General features: G+C 36.0%; 2 long non-coding RNA genes across 2 annotated transcripts; one reads left to right on the top strand and one right to left on the bottom strand.

Moving 5' to 3' along the window:
- The first annotated feature begins 4621 nt into the window (after positions 1–4621).
- Positions 4622–6484, top strand: LOC135786083 (uncharacterized). Its single transcript, XR_010546830.2, has 5 exons — positions 4622–5190; positions 5725–5818; positions 5917–6050; positions 6133–6234; positions 6345–6484. It is a non-coding gene; the product is annotated as an uncharacterized lncRNA (long non-coding RNA).
- LOC135786084 (uncharacterized) lies at positions 6405–7940 on the bottom strand. The gene is made up of 3 exons (XR_010546831.1): positions 7430–7940; positions 6942–6999; positions 6405–6539 (listed from the first exon to the last, which is right to left on the bottom strand). It is a non-coding gene; the product is annotated as an uncharacterized lncRNA (long non-coding RNA).
- Between the last annotated feature and the right edge of the window lie 2972 nt (positions 7941–10912).

The following is a 10912-nucleotide window of genomic DNA, read 5'->3' as shown; positions in this document are numbered from 1 at the left end:
ATGTTTGGTATCGTTGGACTCTGCAAAAATTCAGGACTCCTGTGAAAAAAGTCCCATGAAAATATGGTGACTGCAGCCAAAGTTGTAGGCGTGTAAAATATGCGTCCGAAACTGCAGGTTCCCCCAGGTCCTGACTGCCATCAGAATTACCGAGTACCATGTCATTACGCATACGTTTGGTGAAGATACAACCTTAAATACATTAGTTATCAGCAAGAAAACGGCTCTCATTCAGTGAAATCTCTCCGCTCTCTACTCACTTCTAAGTGAAAATAACAAATAAGCGCAGGGTGGCGCTACGACAAAATTGTGCATGCAACGTCAGGTCATGACTTTGTTACATCTAACTAGTATCATGGCTAAACACTTCAGTTTAGTCAAAAAACTGTTGTAAGACCATTGGGCTCGCTCAATGTCAAAGGTTTTGTTCAATTATGAGGCCAACTAGTGGTGCAGGCATATTATTTTTTGGGTATTGCCTCAGACTCTGCTCAGACATCAGTGTATCAAATCTGGTGAAAAAATGACATTTCGTTGCGGAGGTATAACCATTTATGTGTAAAAACGACAAATTTTGGGGTAATTTTTCGTTTTTTGTAATTTTCGGCCATTTCTGATGAAAATTTTAACATAACGCCAATAGACTTTTTTGTTCAGAAGGTAATGCAATGTTCTTCCTATGGTCGTTTCGAGTCGATCGGAATAACCCTCGCGGAGTTATTCGCGCGTGTTTTTTAAGCACTTTTTTCCTGTGCAGAACTAACTGTAAGGCGAAATCTGGCATGCTTGGTATCGTAGGACTCGGAAACAATTCAGGATGCTAAAAAAAGCAACTCCCATGAAAATCTCTTGACCACAGATAAAGTTATAGGCGTGAAAGCTGCAACCATTGCATAATCACAGTATTTAGTGCTATTTTCCCCGTTATAGCGCCATCTAGTGTCCAATCGGCGAGCTTTTTATATCACGACCTTAGACCGATGGCCTACACATATGATTTAAGCCCCATGATGATATCTCAAACGCCTCTCGAGTTATGGCCGTTTAAATGTTTTAAGCTCCGCCCAGTTCGGTTTTTGGCCACTCCTTGCGTGTTTGAATACAAATTTCAACTTTTTTTCGATAATTATTCATATTCCCACTCCACAGAATCAATCAGCTTTCGTTAGGTTCAGATCGGATGAAAAACCTAGGACTAGTTCGCAAAAGTAGGTTTGAACGTTATCGCCAATAACTAACGAACCGTTTGATTGACAGCAACGCTTCAAGAGGCAAAGTTTTTCGTCATGAACCGATCTATCATATGATGTCATGTTTGTGTATGTATGTCAAACGTCACGTGATACAGGCACAGAAATACGGTATTACGCCCCCTAGTGGCGAAATGACACCATAATTCTTACAGACCTTCTGGAGCAGTACACGAACAAGCACAGTGAGTGTCGTTCCGATCGACCTTCGTTAACCCTGTCAAATCAGCCCTCACACTTCATTGGCCGATGACGGCCATGTTTTTGCAGATACGCCAATGTCCTTCTAGACCCTCATGGTACATTGCACAAAGACACACCATACCAAATATGAAGTGTATCGGGCTTACGGTTGTGTAGTGATAGCCATTTTCGACCCTCAAGCTTATTATAGCGCCACCTAGTGGCCAAAATCCGCGTATTTTTTCCTGTGACCCCGGAGTGAGCTGATACACATGTGTACCAAACCGCGTTAAGATATCTCTAACCGTTCACGAGTTATAGCCATTTTCCTGGAGATAGTCTACTTCCGGTATTGAATTTTGGCGCCCCTTAGTGACACTGAAGCGAAATTACACATTCTGTTCGATAATTATTTACCTACTCACTCCACAGATTTCTCCTGCGTTGGAACGATTCCGATCGGGCGAAAAACCTAGGACTAGTTCAGTTTGGCTTGAAATGCATATTATGCAAATTAGCGAAAAAATTTGCATACCGGAAATGAAATCGGAGATATACATTTTTTAAGTTTGGAGCCAGGGATTACAATGATACCAAACACTTGAGTGTAGGATGTCCGGTTTAGGAGTTATGAGCCCCAACGCGTCGGGCATTGCTATAGCGCCACCTATGGGCCGATTTGGCTGATTCACTGTATTTGAGTAGCCTGCTAATATACAACCAGTTGACCAAGTGGCAAGTTTCTACGACTTACGGTTTGTGCTGGGCGACGCGTTTTATGGCGGAAAAATAATAATAATAATAATAATAATAATAATAATAATTAAAGCTGCAAGCAGCGTTTACCGGGTTTCGAGCATTAAAGCACATACAACATGTCAGATGTCGTCGACCAGGCTGATACACCACATCGCATCCAGAAAAACATAAGAGATGGTCAGAAACGGTTCAGACAGACTATGTAGCTTACACACAGGTGCACCTATAGGACAAACATGTCACATCCTTAATGTTAAGTCATTCTGATAATTTGTTAACGAGAATTAGTTTTTCAGATTTATACCGTAAAATACAATTCAGAAATGGCCGTGTTTAGTTGAGTTTACAAGGCCATTGAGTCGGGTTCAAGCGATTTGGGACCTTAAGACCTTTAAGGGCATGCCTGTGTAGTTTTGCTGAATTGTACAAAATAAATTATAAAAAATAAGCTACCTCACACACCTGTTCAAAGTCATCAGCAAAAAAGGTGCTATCATTCAGTAAAATGTCTCCCTCTCTTCTCACGAAGCATTGACAAATAGAACACTGAAGGAAATGTTTGTGGTGCTTACAGTGGCAAAACTTGGGTCACAAAATGTTAAAATAGTGTAAAAAAGTCAAACGAGCTGAACCCCATATCTCTACGATGTTCTGATACAAAGATACAGCTCTTGCTAAATGGTTGCTAGAGTATTCTGATTGGTTGCTAGGGAGTGAATTGCAATCCACCAATGATTATACTCAAAGCCATGAAAGGCATAATCCACGATGACTCATGATTTTAGATATAAGGTTGCAGTATTTTTAAGTCAAAATAACAAATAACCACTAGGTGGCGCTATGAAAAACTTGTGCATGCAACGTCATGAATGTGTTACATCTAGCTAGTATCATGGCTATACACTTAAGTTTAGTGAAAAAAACTGTTGTATGACCATTGTGCTAGCTCAACGTCAAAGGTTTTGTTCAATTATGAGGCCAACTAGTGGTGCAGGCATACCATTTTTTTTGTATTGCCTCAGACTCTGCTCAGACATCAGCGTATCAAATCTGGTAAAAAAAATATCATTTCGTTGCGGAGTTATAACCATTTATGTGTAAAAAACACAAAATTTGGAGTAAATTTTTCGTTTTTTGCAATTTTCGGCCATTTCTGATGGAAATTTTAACATAATGCCAATAGAACTTTTTGTTCAGAAGGTAATACAATATTCTTCCTATGGTTGTTTCGAGTCGATCGGATGAACCCTCGCGGAGTTATTCGCGCATGTTTTTTAAGTGCTATTTTCCTGTGCAGAACCAACCGTAAAGCAAAACCTGGCATGCTTGGTATCATTGGACTCGGCAACAATTCAGGAGTCCAAGGAAAAACGTCGCATGAAAATACGTTAAACTCAGCCTAAGTTATAAGCATTATTCGATTCGTATGACCACTAGGTGGCGCTGTGACGAAACGATGCATGAAACCTCAGGCCATGACTCTCATCACAAGTACCAAGTGTCGTGTTGATACTTCATTCCTGTCCCCAGTTATAGCCAATAATGTTCTAGTGCCTGCCCACAATTCAGACGTGTGGGCGTGGCATGTTGACCGTGAGTCGAAAGTTCAATTTTTTTTTGATAATTATTGATATTCAAACTCCAAGGAACATTTTAGCACTGGAATGATTCCGATCGGGCGAAAAACCTAGGACTAGTTCGTTTTTATTTTTTTCGACAAAATCGAAAATACCGGAAAATTTTTCATGACGGAAATGAAATCGGAGATATACATTTTTTAAGTTTGGAGCCAGGGATTACAATGATACCGAACACTTGAGTGTAGGATGTCCGGTTTAGGAGTTATGAGCCCCAACGCGTCGGGCATTGCTATAGCGCCACCTATGGGCCGATTTGGCTGGTTCACTGTATCTGAGTAGCCTGCTAATATACAACCAGTTGACCAAGTGGCAAGTTTCTACGACTTACGGTTTGTGCTGGGCGACGCGTTTTATGGCGGAAAAATAATAATAATAATAATAATAAAACAGACAAATACAATAGGTTTTCAGCACTTCGTGCTCGAAACCCTAAATATAGCTGCAAGCAGCGATTAGCGGGGTTCAAGCTATTTGGGATAACAAGACGTTTAAGGACATGTCCATAGAGATATTCTGCATTGTATATTATACACATACACGTTTACCTGAGAAAGGAGAAACAAGACTGTTAAAGAACAAGACTTAATACTGACATGGTTACACACTCATTTTGTATGTAGTTTTTTTTTATAAAAAACATAAAAATATCATTCTTACTGCAAATGTCGTGTAAGTGCCTCCAAAATTATGTTCACGTTTCACAGCTATCATAAAGTGACATGAGTTATAAAACTGACAACTCAGAACAATTGAAGTGGTAGTCTTTCACTAAATTTGATTTTAAAGAGCACCTATTATGGGATACACGTTTTTAAACATCCTTTTGTGTGTAAGTGTGCATTAGTACATGCTAACGATATTCAAAAAGTACATACCTCAAAGAAAACGATGACGCGAGTTATCGTCTCTAACGTTCGAGGACTACAAAAAACACTCGGATTGTAGGCAACAGTTTACTTCCTGGGATTAGTGACGTAGATAAGACCAACATTATCATAGTTCAGCCCTCTCTGCTTTGCTTGGGTACGCCCTCAAAGACGAGGGTGGGGAGCGTCGAGTCAGAAGAGAGCTAAAATGGCGGAGGTTGGGAGTCCCTGCTTTTACTCTGTTTGCAAACTCTTGTTTCATTGTTTAAGCGATTAAATCTCTCGAGTAGACGCTGTCTCTTTAGATGCGAGGGCAAAATAGCACTTTATGGACTTACACAGAGGACATCATGTTTAATACGGTTCCGGAAAAATCCAGTCAGAAGTTGTTCACGGAGTTTTCACAATAACTGCTTCTCATGAACCAAAGCTGGATTTGCGCGAGGTCTCCTCTTGAAAGTTGGATTACTGTGCACTTCTGGATCACAGGCTGTAAGTATTCACGTTTATTATTTGCCTTTTACTGTACGTTACGTAACCGGAGATTAACATAATGTGCGTGTAGAGCTAAGCTTGCAAGCTAATTGTCTTGTGTTGTAATACTGTATTTCATAAACAACGTACCATATTTACACACGTGTATGTTGAATTATGCAGACTATCGTTTTTTTTATCGATGTTGGTTTAGACATGTTTACAAACTTGCTAAGTTGCTAAGCTAAATACAAATACAAATGCCAGCTAAACTGTTACCAGTAAAATTTGTTCTCATGATCAAACTCAAGAAACTCTAAGTACAGATGATTTGTTTAAAGTTATATGTATTTTACTGTTGTATTTACTCGAAGCTTTCTTAGATTTTGAAACGAAGTAAACACGTAATGTGTGTTGCTAATGTTGGGCCATGGAATATGTAATACATTAACGTTTTAATGAATAGTCTAACGATTTACAGTCATGGTACTCTATTGTTATAATATGTCTTTTTGACTGAATACATGTTTGTTTTATTTGTCTATATCTTAGATTCGCAGCTGTACACATCCTTCTACACTGTATGCAAGCATGCAACATCATAACACACAGTACAAGGAGTCAGACTGGCATATGAGGAGCAAAGGTGTGTAACACACATGATGTATTTAGCTAGTGAAACCACTACCAGTCTTAGATGTATAACTGATGATGACAAAGTTTTTTTTCTCTGCATAATCATAGGAACCCAGGCAGTAGCATCGTTTCACAATGTTTCCATCACCATCATCAGTGGATGCCTTTGCCGTCCGTAGCCTGAGATTTCAGATTTGCAGCAAAAAAATTTTGATTTTCTCATTTATTGGAATGCTGTGCAGGTATATAAGTATTTTAGTAACTTTGTTAAATAAAGTAGTATTTACTTTTACAATAAATTAATTGCTTGTTTATATTTTACAGGTATTTGTACCTTGCAGCCATCCATTACAATGTCACCAAGCCGTAACAAAAGCAGGAGGGAAAGTACAAGGCTATGTTCCCAAAACACACAAGTGACATACCGTAAGCAGTAATGTTTTATTTCAAATACATTCATAATTAAAAACTTAATGTATGAAGCAGGGAAATAAATGATCAAAACAAAAGATTTATTGACTGCAATATTTCTACAGTTATGTGGAGGATGTGATCAGGCTTGTGTTTGATGAGGTATTTGAAGATAAGCTGAAGGAAACCCCGATTCCAATGGACCTGGCATCACAGTTTGAGAGACCTTCAAAGGAGGACGTGATTGCATGCCATCTTCAGTGCAGGGGTCATCGAAAGCCAAAATTGTGACCGATCTGATCAGGAAGCTCCAAGCGTATCTGGAGAACAACACACGACAGGATGATAACCTTATAGTGTCGTCTTAAATAGCACCAGCTGACAAAGCTTTGATATGCCATTTATCTGAATAGATAGCTGTAAGAAATGAATTGAAAAATTTTTGAAAGAAGAGCACAATATGGTTACTAAAGTATGTTTATTTGTATATTGTTTAACATTTAAATATATATTTGTAATAAATAAATAAAACTTTTGACTGACTATTATATTTTCTTTAAAGTTACATCTTTTGTTCTTTTGAGTATTTTGTTACTATAATGATACTTTAGTGTTATTGGTTTAAAAATGTAATAAAACTTAATCTAGTCCTGCACCTCAAAGGCTTATAGTCGGTACAATAAATGTTCTGTGTGTAGGGATTTAGACAATTTGTGCAAAACCTGGATGATGAATCACGCAGGTAAGAGGCCCTGGAACCTGTTGCATTCTCCTTAAAACCTAATAAGTAAAAACATAGCACTTATAAGTAAGCAGTTTTTCATAATAAAGTTTCCCATAGTGAAATAATGTAGAACATTCATTTCAATTAATACTTTCTTTGTGCTACATTTGGTGTTTCCATATAGTTTGCACAGTGATATAGTATGTAAACAGTCTTTTATAATACAGTTTACTATAGTAAAATAATGTTAACAAATGAAATAGTTTTATAATCATTTCAACAAATACTTTCTATGTGCTACATTTGGTGTTTCCATATAGTTTGCACAGTAATATAGTATGTAAGCAGGCTTTTTTAATAAAGTTTACTATAGTAAATAATGTTAATAAGTGAAATAGTTTTATAATCATTTCAAAAAATACTTTCTATGTGCTACATTTGGTGTTTCCATATAGTTTGCAAAGTAATGTAGTACGTTATAATTACCTTTTGGATGTCTTTGCAACACATTTTCGTCTTCGTTTAGCATTCTGGCAGAGCTAAGGACACCTAAAAAAGTTAAATCCAATCGCGTTAATTGACGGAGATCGTTTATATCGTAACGCCGTCTGAACTCTCTGGATCGAGCTTGAAGTGGTAAGGCAGTACAGACACCATCGTTTATAGAGAAATATAGCGCTTGTTTACGTTGCCTGTGACTCTCAGTCAGAACCGGAAAACCCACGCGTAGTCAGGGGCGTAACCTTTCAAACACACGCCGAACCCAGTTGACCAATAACAGTTGAGTAGTCATCTGACCAATCCGAATACACTAGACATTTTGGGAGGCGGAGACAGGAACTAAACCGAGCGTTTTCCAGACAGTGGGAAATCGGTGAGGTATGTAAGCAATTTATAAGACTCACAGTGCATTAGTTCAAGTTTTAATAACATGTATGTACTATGGGATATTACAATAACGTGCTAACGTGCTCATTTATTAGCATAATTGGTGCTCTTTAATATTATAACAGTAAAATCATGAAGTTAAAGGTGCAGTGTGTACATTTTAGTGGCATCTAGTGGTGAGGTCACGAAATGCAACCAATGGCTTAGTCCACTGCTCACCCCTCGCTTTTGAAACACATAGAGAAGCTACGGTAGCCGCCACCAGACAAACATGTCATCGTCGGAGACAACTTAGTAAAAAATTTGTCCGTTAGGGGCTTCTGTAGAAAAATGGCGCCACAAAATGTTGACTTCCATGTAAGGGGACCTTGGTGTTTGTAGATAAAAAGGTCTCGTTCTAAGCTAATAAACACATACCGGTTCATTATGAAAGGTCTTTATACACCCCTGATAATATAGTTTTGTATATCATTTTGCATTTCTGTCAAGAGATCCTTCTAAAAATTACACACTGCACCTTTAAATGTGAACAGATTTCTATTAATAGTAGAATTAGTTAAAGAGTAATCATCTTCTGTGTTTTCTGTGAGTTCAAATGTCAGCCAGTGATTGATCCTCTTCTGCCATCTAGTGAACATAACGGAAAATTGCACCTAAAATCCACAATAAGGAATTTGAGTATATTGCCTGATCTCAATAATACATTGTATGCTTTGTCATAAGCTTTAGGGGCCGTTCGTCAGGGCCATTTTCAAAATGACTGTGTGATAGCTATACTTTTGCAAAGTTGTTTTTGTATTTGATATATATATATATATATATACAGTGTAGAGAAAATTGTACTGCACTGGCTTTACTGTTGTTGAGTGTAAGAACTGAAACAATTTAATAAAACAACCAGATACGTTATCAGAATGGTGGATGGTGTTATTAAATCCTGTCAATAACAAATATCATTTCATTTAGTAGATTCATGTTCATGTCCTTTAATCGAGTACCATGAAGGCTTTCTGTTTTAATTAGGTAAATAAAGTGAGGTATGCAAGTTATTAAACCGTATATATTTTTATGGACAAAAGGAACATATACACAAACATGCTCTGCACATTTTGTATGTTTCTCTCATCTGAAACAGTCATTTTAGTTCATAGAGATCTATTCTGTAGGTCGTACTAAATGTTTGCTTGTTTAAATCTTTTAGACATTTTTTTAACAAAAGTAATTGTTCTTATAGAACATATATATTCTTTGACATAGATATTATGTGCAAACATACAAGTATTTCAGATAACAGCCTCTCTCATATTATAGTAGGCTTAAAAGTAGTACTAAAGCTCTACATTTTTTATATTTAACCACTGGCTATGTCCATACATAACTGATACAGATGTGTTGTTTATATCAAATGGAGTTAATAACAAATGATGTCATTAAGCAAATGTCAGTCAGATTTGCTATTAAGCACTTATTAGTGTTCACACATGTGCTGTGCTAGAGTAAGTTTTCAGCAAATCATTTACATTTAAAATAACCAATTGTATAATAACATTACAATTTCATTGCAATAATTCTATAAACAATTATTAAAAACTTTATAAGATACATCATGACATGTTTATGTTCTGGAAAGTAGATTAGAATACTAAAGCTTCTGATAACCAAATATATATTCTCTTTATGTATGATTATTAGTTATTATTTCTAATGTTGGCCTATTATTGTTCTTTAAGGATCCACATATTTACAGCAATCTTTTTCATACCTTTAGGATTTGAAAAATTCTAAGACAACATTTGAAGCTTTATAACTTTATTGGGTTGTTTCCCACAGGTTTAGATTGATGCATGACTAGCCATTAGTTATGTAAAAACATTTAGGTACTTTTTACAAACAAACCTTATAAAAAACATTTCTGGTGTACATCTTAAGACAAAACTATGGCCCTGATATATTTAAAGGTAGGCCAGTGTAAGCTATTTTCAAGTAAGACAACTAAAACTTAAGCCTAAATTTTAGTCTGGAACTACATTTAAACCAATGGTCAGTAACATTAATCTCTAAGACTAGTATTCAAAGTTAGTCATACATTTTTGTCTTCATGATTGAACATAACTGCTTTAAGTATCATGTGAAAAAATATTTAAATTATTTAAAATATATTTAAATCCAAATAGTTAGACTGATTAGCCCTAACTAACTACTAATTCTTCAGACTAGTCCTTAAAACACAGTCTTAATTATGTTTTTTATATTATATAGTTTTTTTAAATAACATTACTAAAATATTAAATGTATCATTTTTTATTACGAGTTGAATTTGAATCCCGAGCAGTTTTAACCTTACGGACATGTTACTATAACAACAACTCTAGGATGACCTTCGAAGAAACAAATAATTCAACATGAAGCTAAATCGTCAACAATGAAATCCAGCTAACTGAGTAATCCACGTATGAACGACAGACCCAGCAGTGAAGCACTACATTAAAAAGTCAATTCTATGCAATCCAGTTGAGAAAGGAGGATACTTTTTTTACTAGATTTTAATACTGCTAACTGTGTTTTTAAAAATAAGTGGATAAAAAGTTACTGAAGTTGCAAAGGTAGTATATGGAACATCATACCAGAAATGATTTTTAAGAAATTGGGTGGTTTGGAATTTTTTATGCGATACAATTTTGATATAAACAAGTTTCCCATAAAACTGTCAGGTTTCCATAAACAGGTTTGTTTTCTTGGATGCTCATATAAAAACATAACTTTTCTCCACATAGATCTGTTATTTGGAATAACAAGAATATTCTATACAAGAAACAGATCCTTATTTTATAGAAATTGGTATGATAATAATATAATATTAGTGAGGCAGTTATTTAAAGATGATGGTCACCTCTTTAATTATTGTGAATTCCTCAATCACTATAAGATTCCAGTAACTGCTAAGGAATTTGCAGTTGTATTTGATGCCATACCTAGTGGACTTATTCAACTCTTTCAATGTTATACATCTTATGATTGTAACTCCTTACATAATACTCAGTTATGTATTAATAGAGTAAATATTCTAGAAAAAAATTAATA

Source organism: Paramisgurnus dabryanus, chromosome 4 (assembly GCF_030506205.2).
Source record: "Paramisgurnus dabryanus chromosome 4, PD_genome_1.1, whole genome shotgun sequence".
In the NCBI taxonomy this organism is placed as follows: domain Eukaryota; kingdom Metazoa; phylum Chordata; class Actinopteri; order Cypriniformes; family Cobitidae; genus Paramisgurnus; species Paramisgurnus dabryanus.
This window is presented reverse-complemented; position numbering and strand designations above follow the sequence as displayed.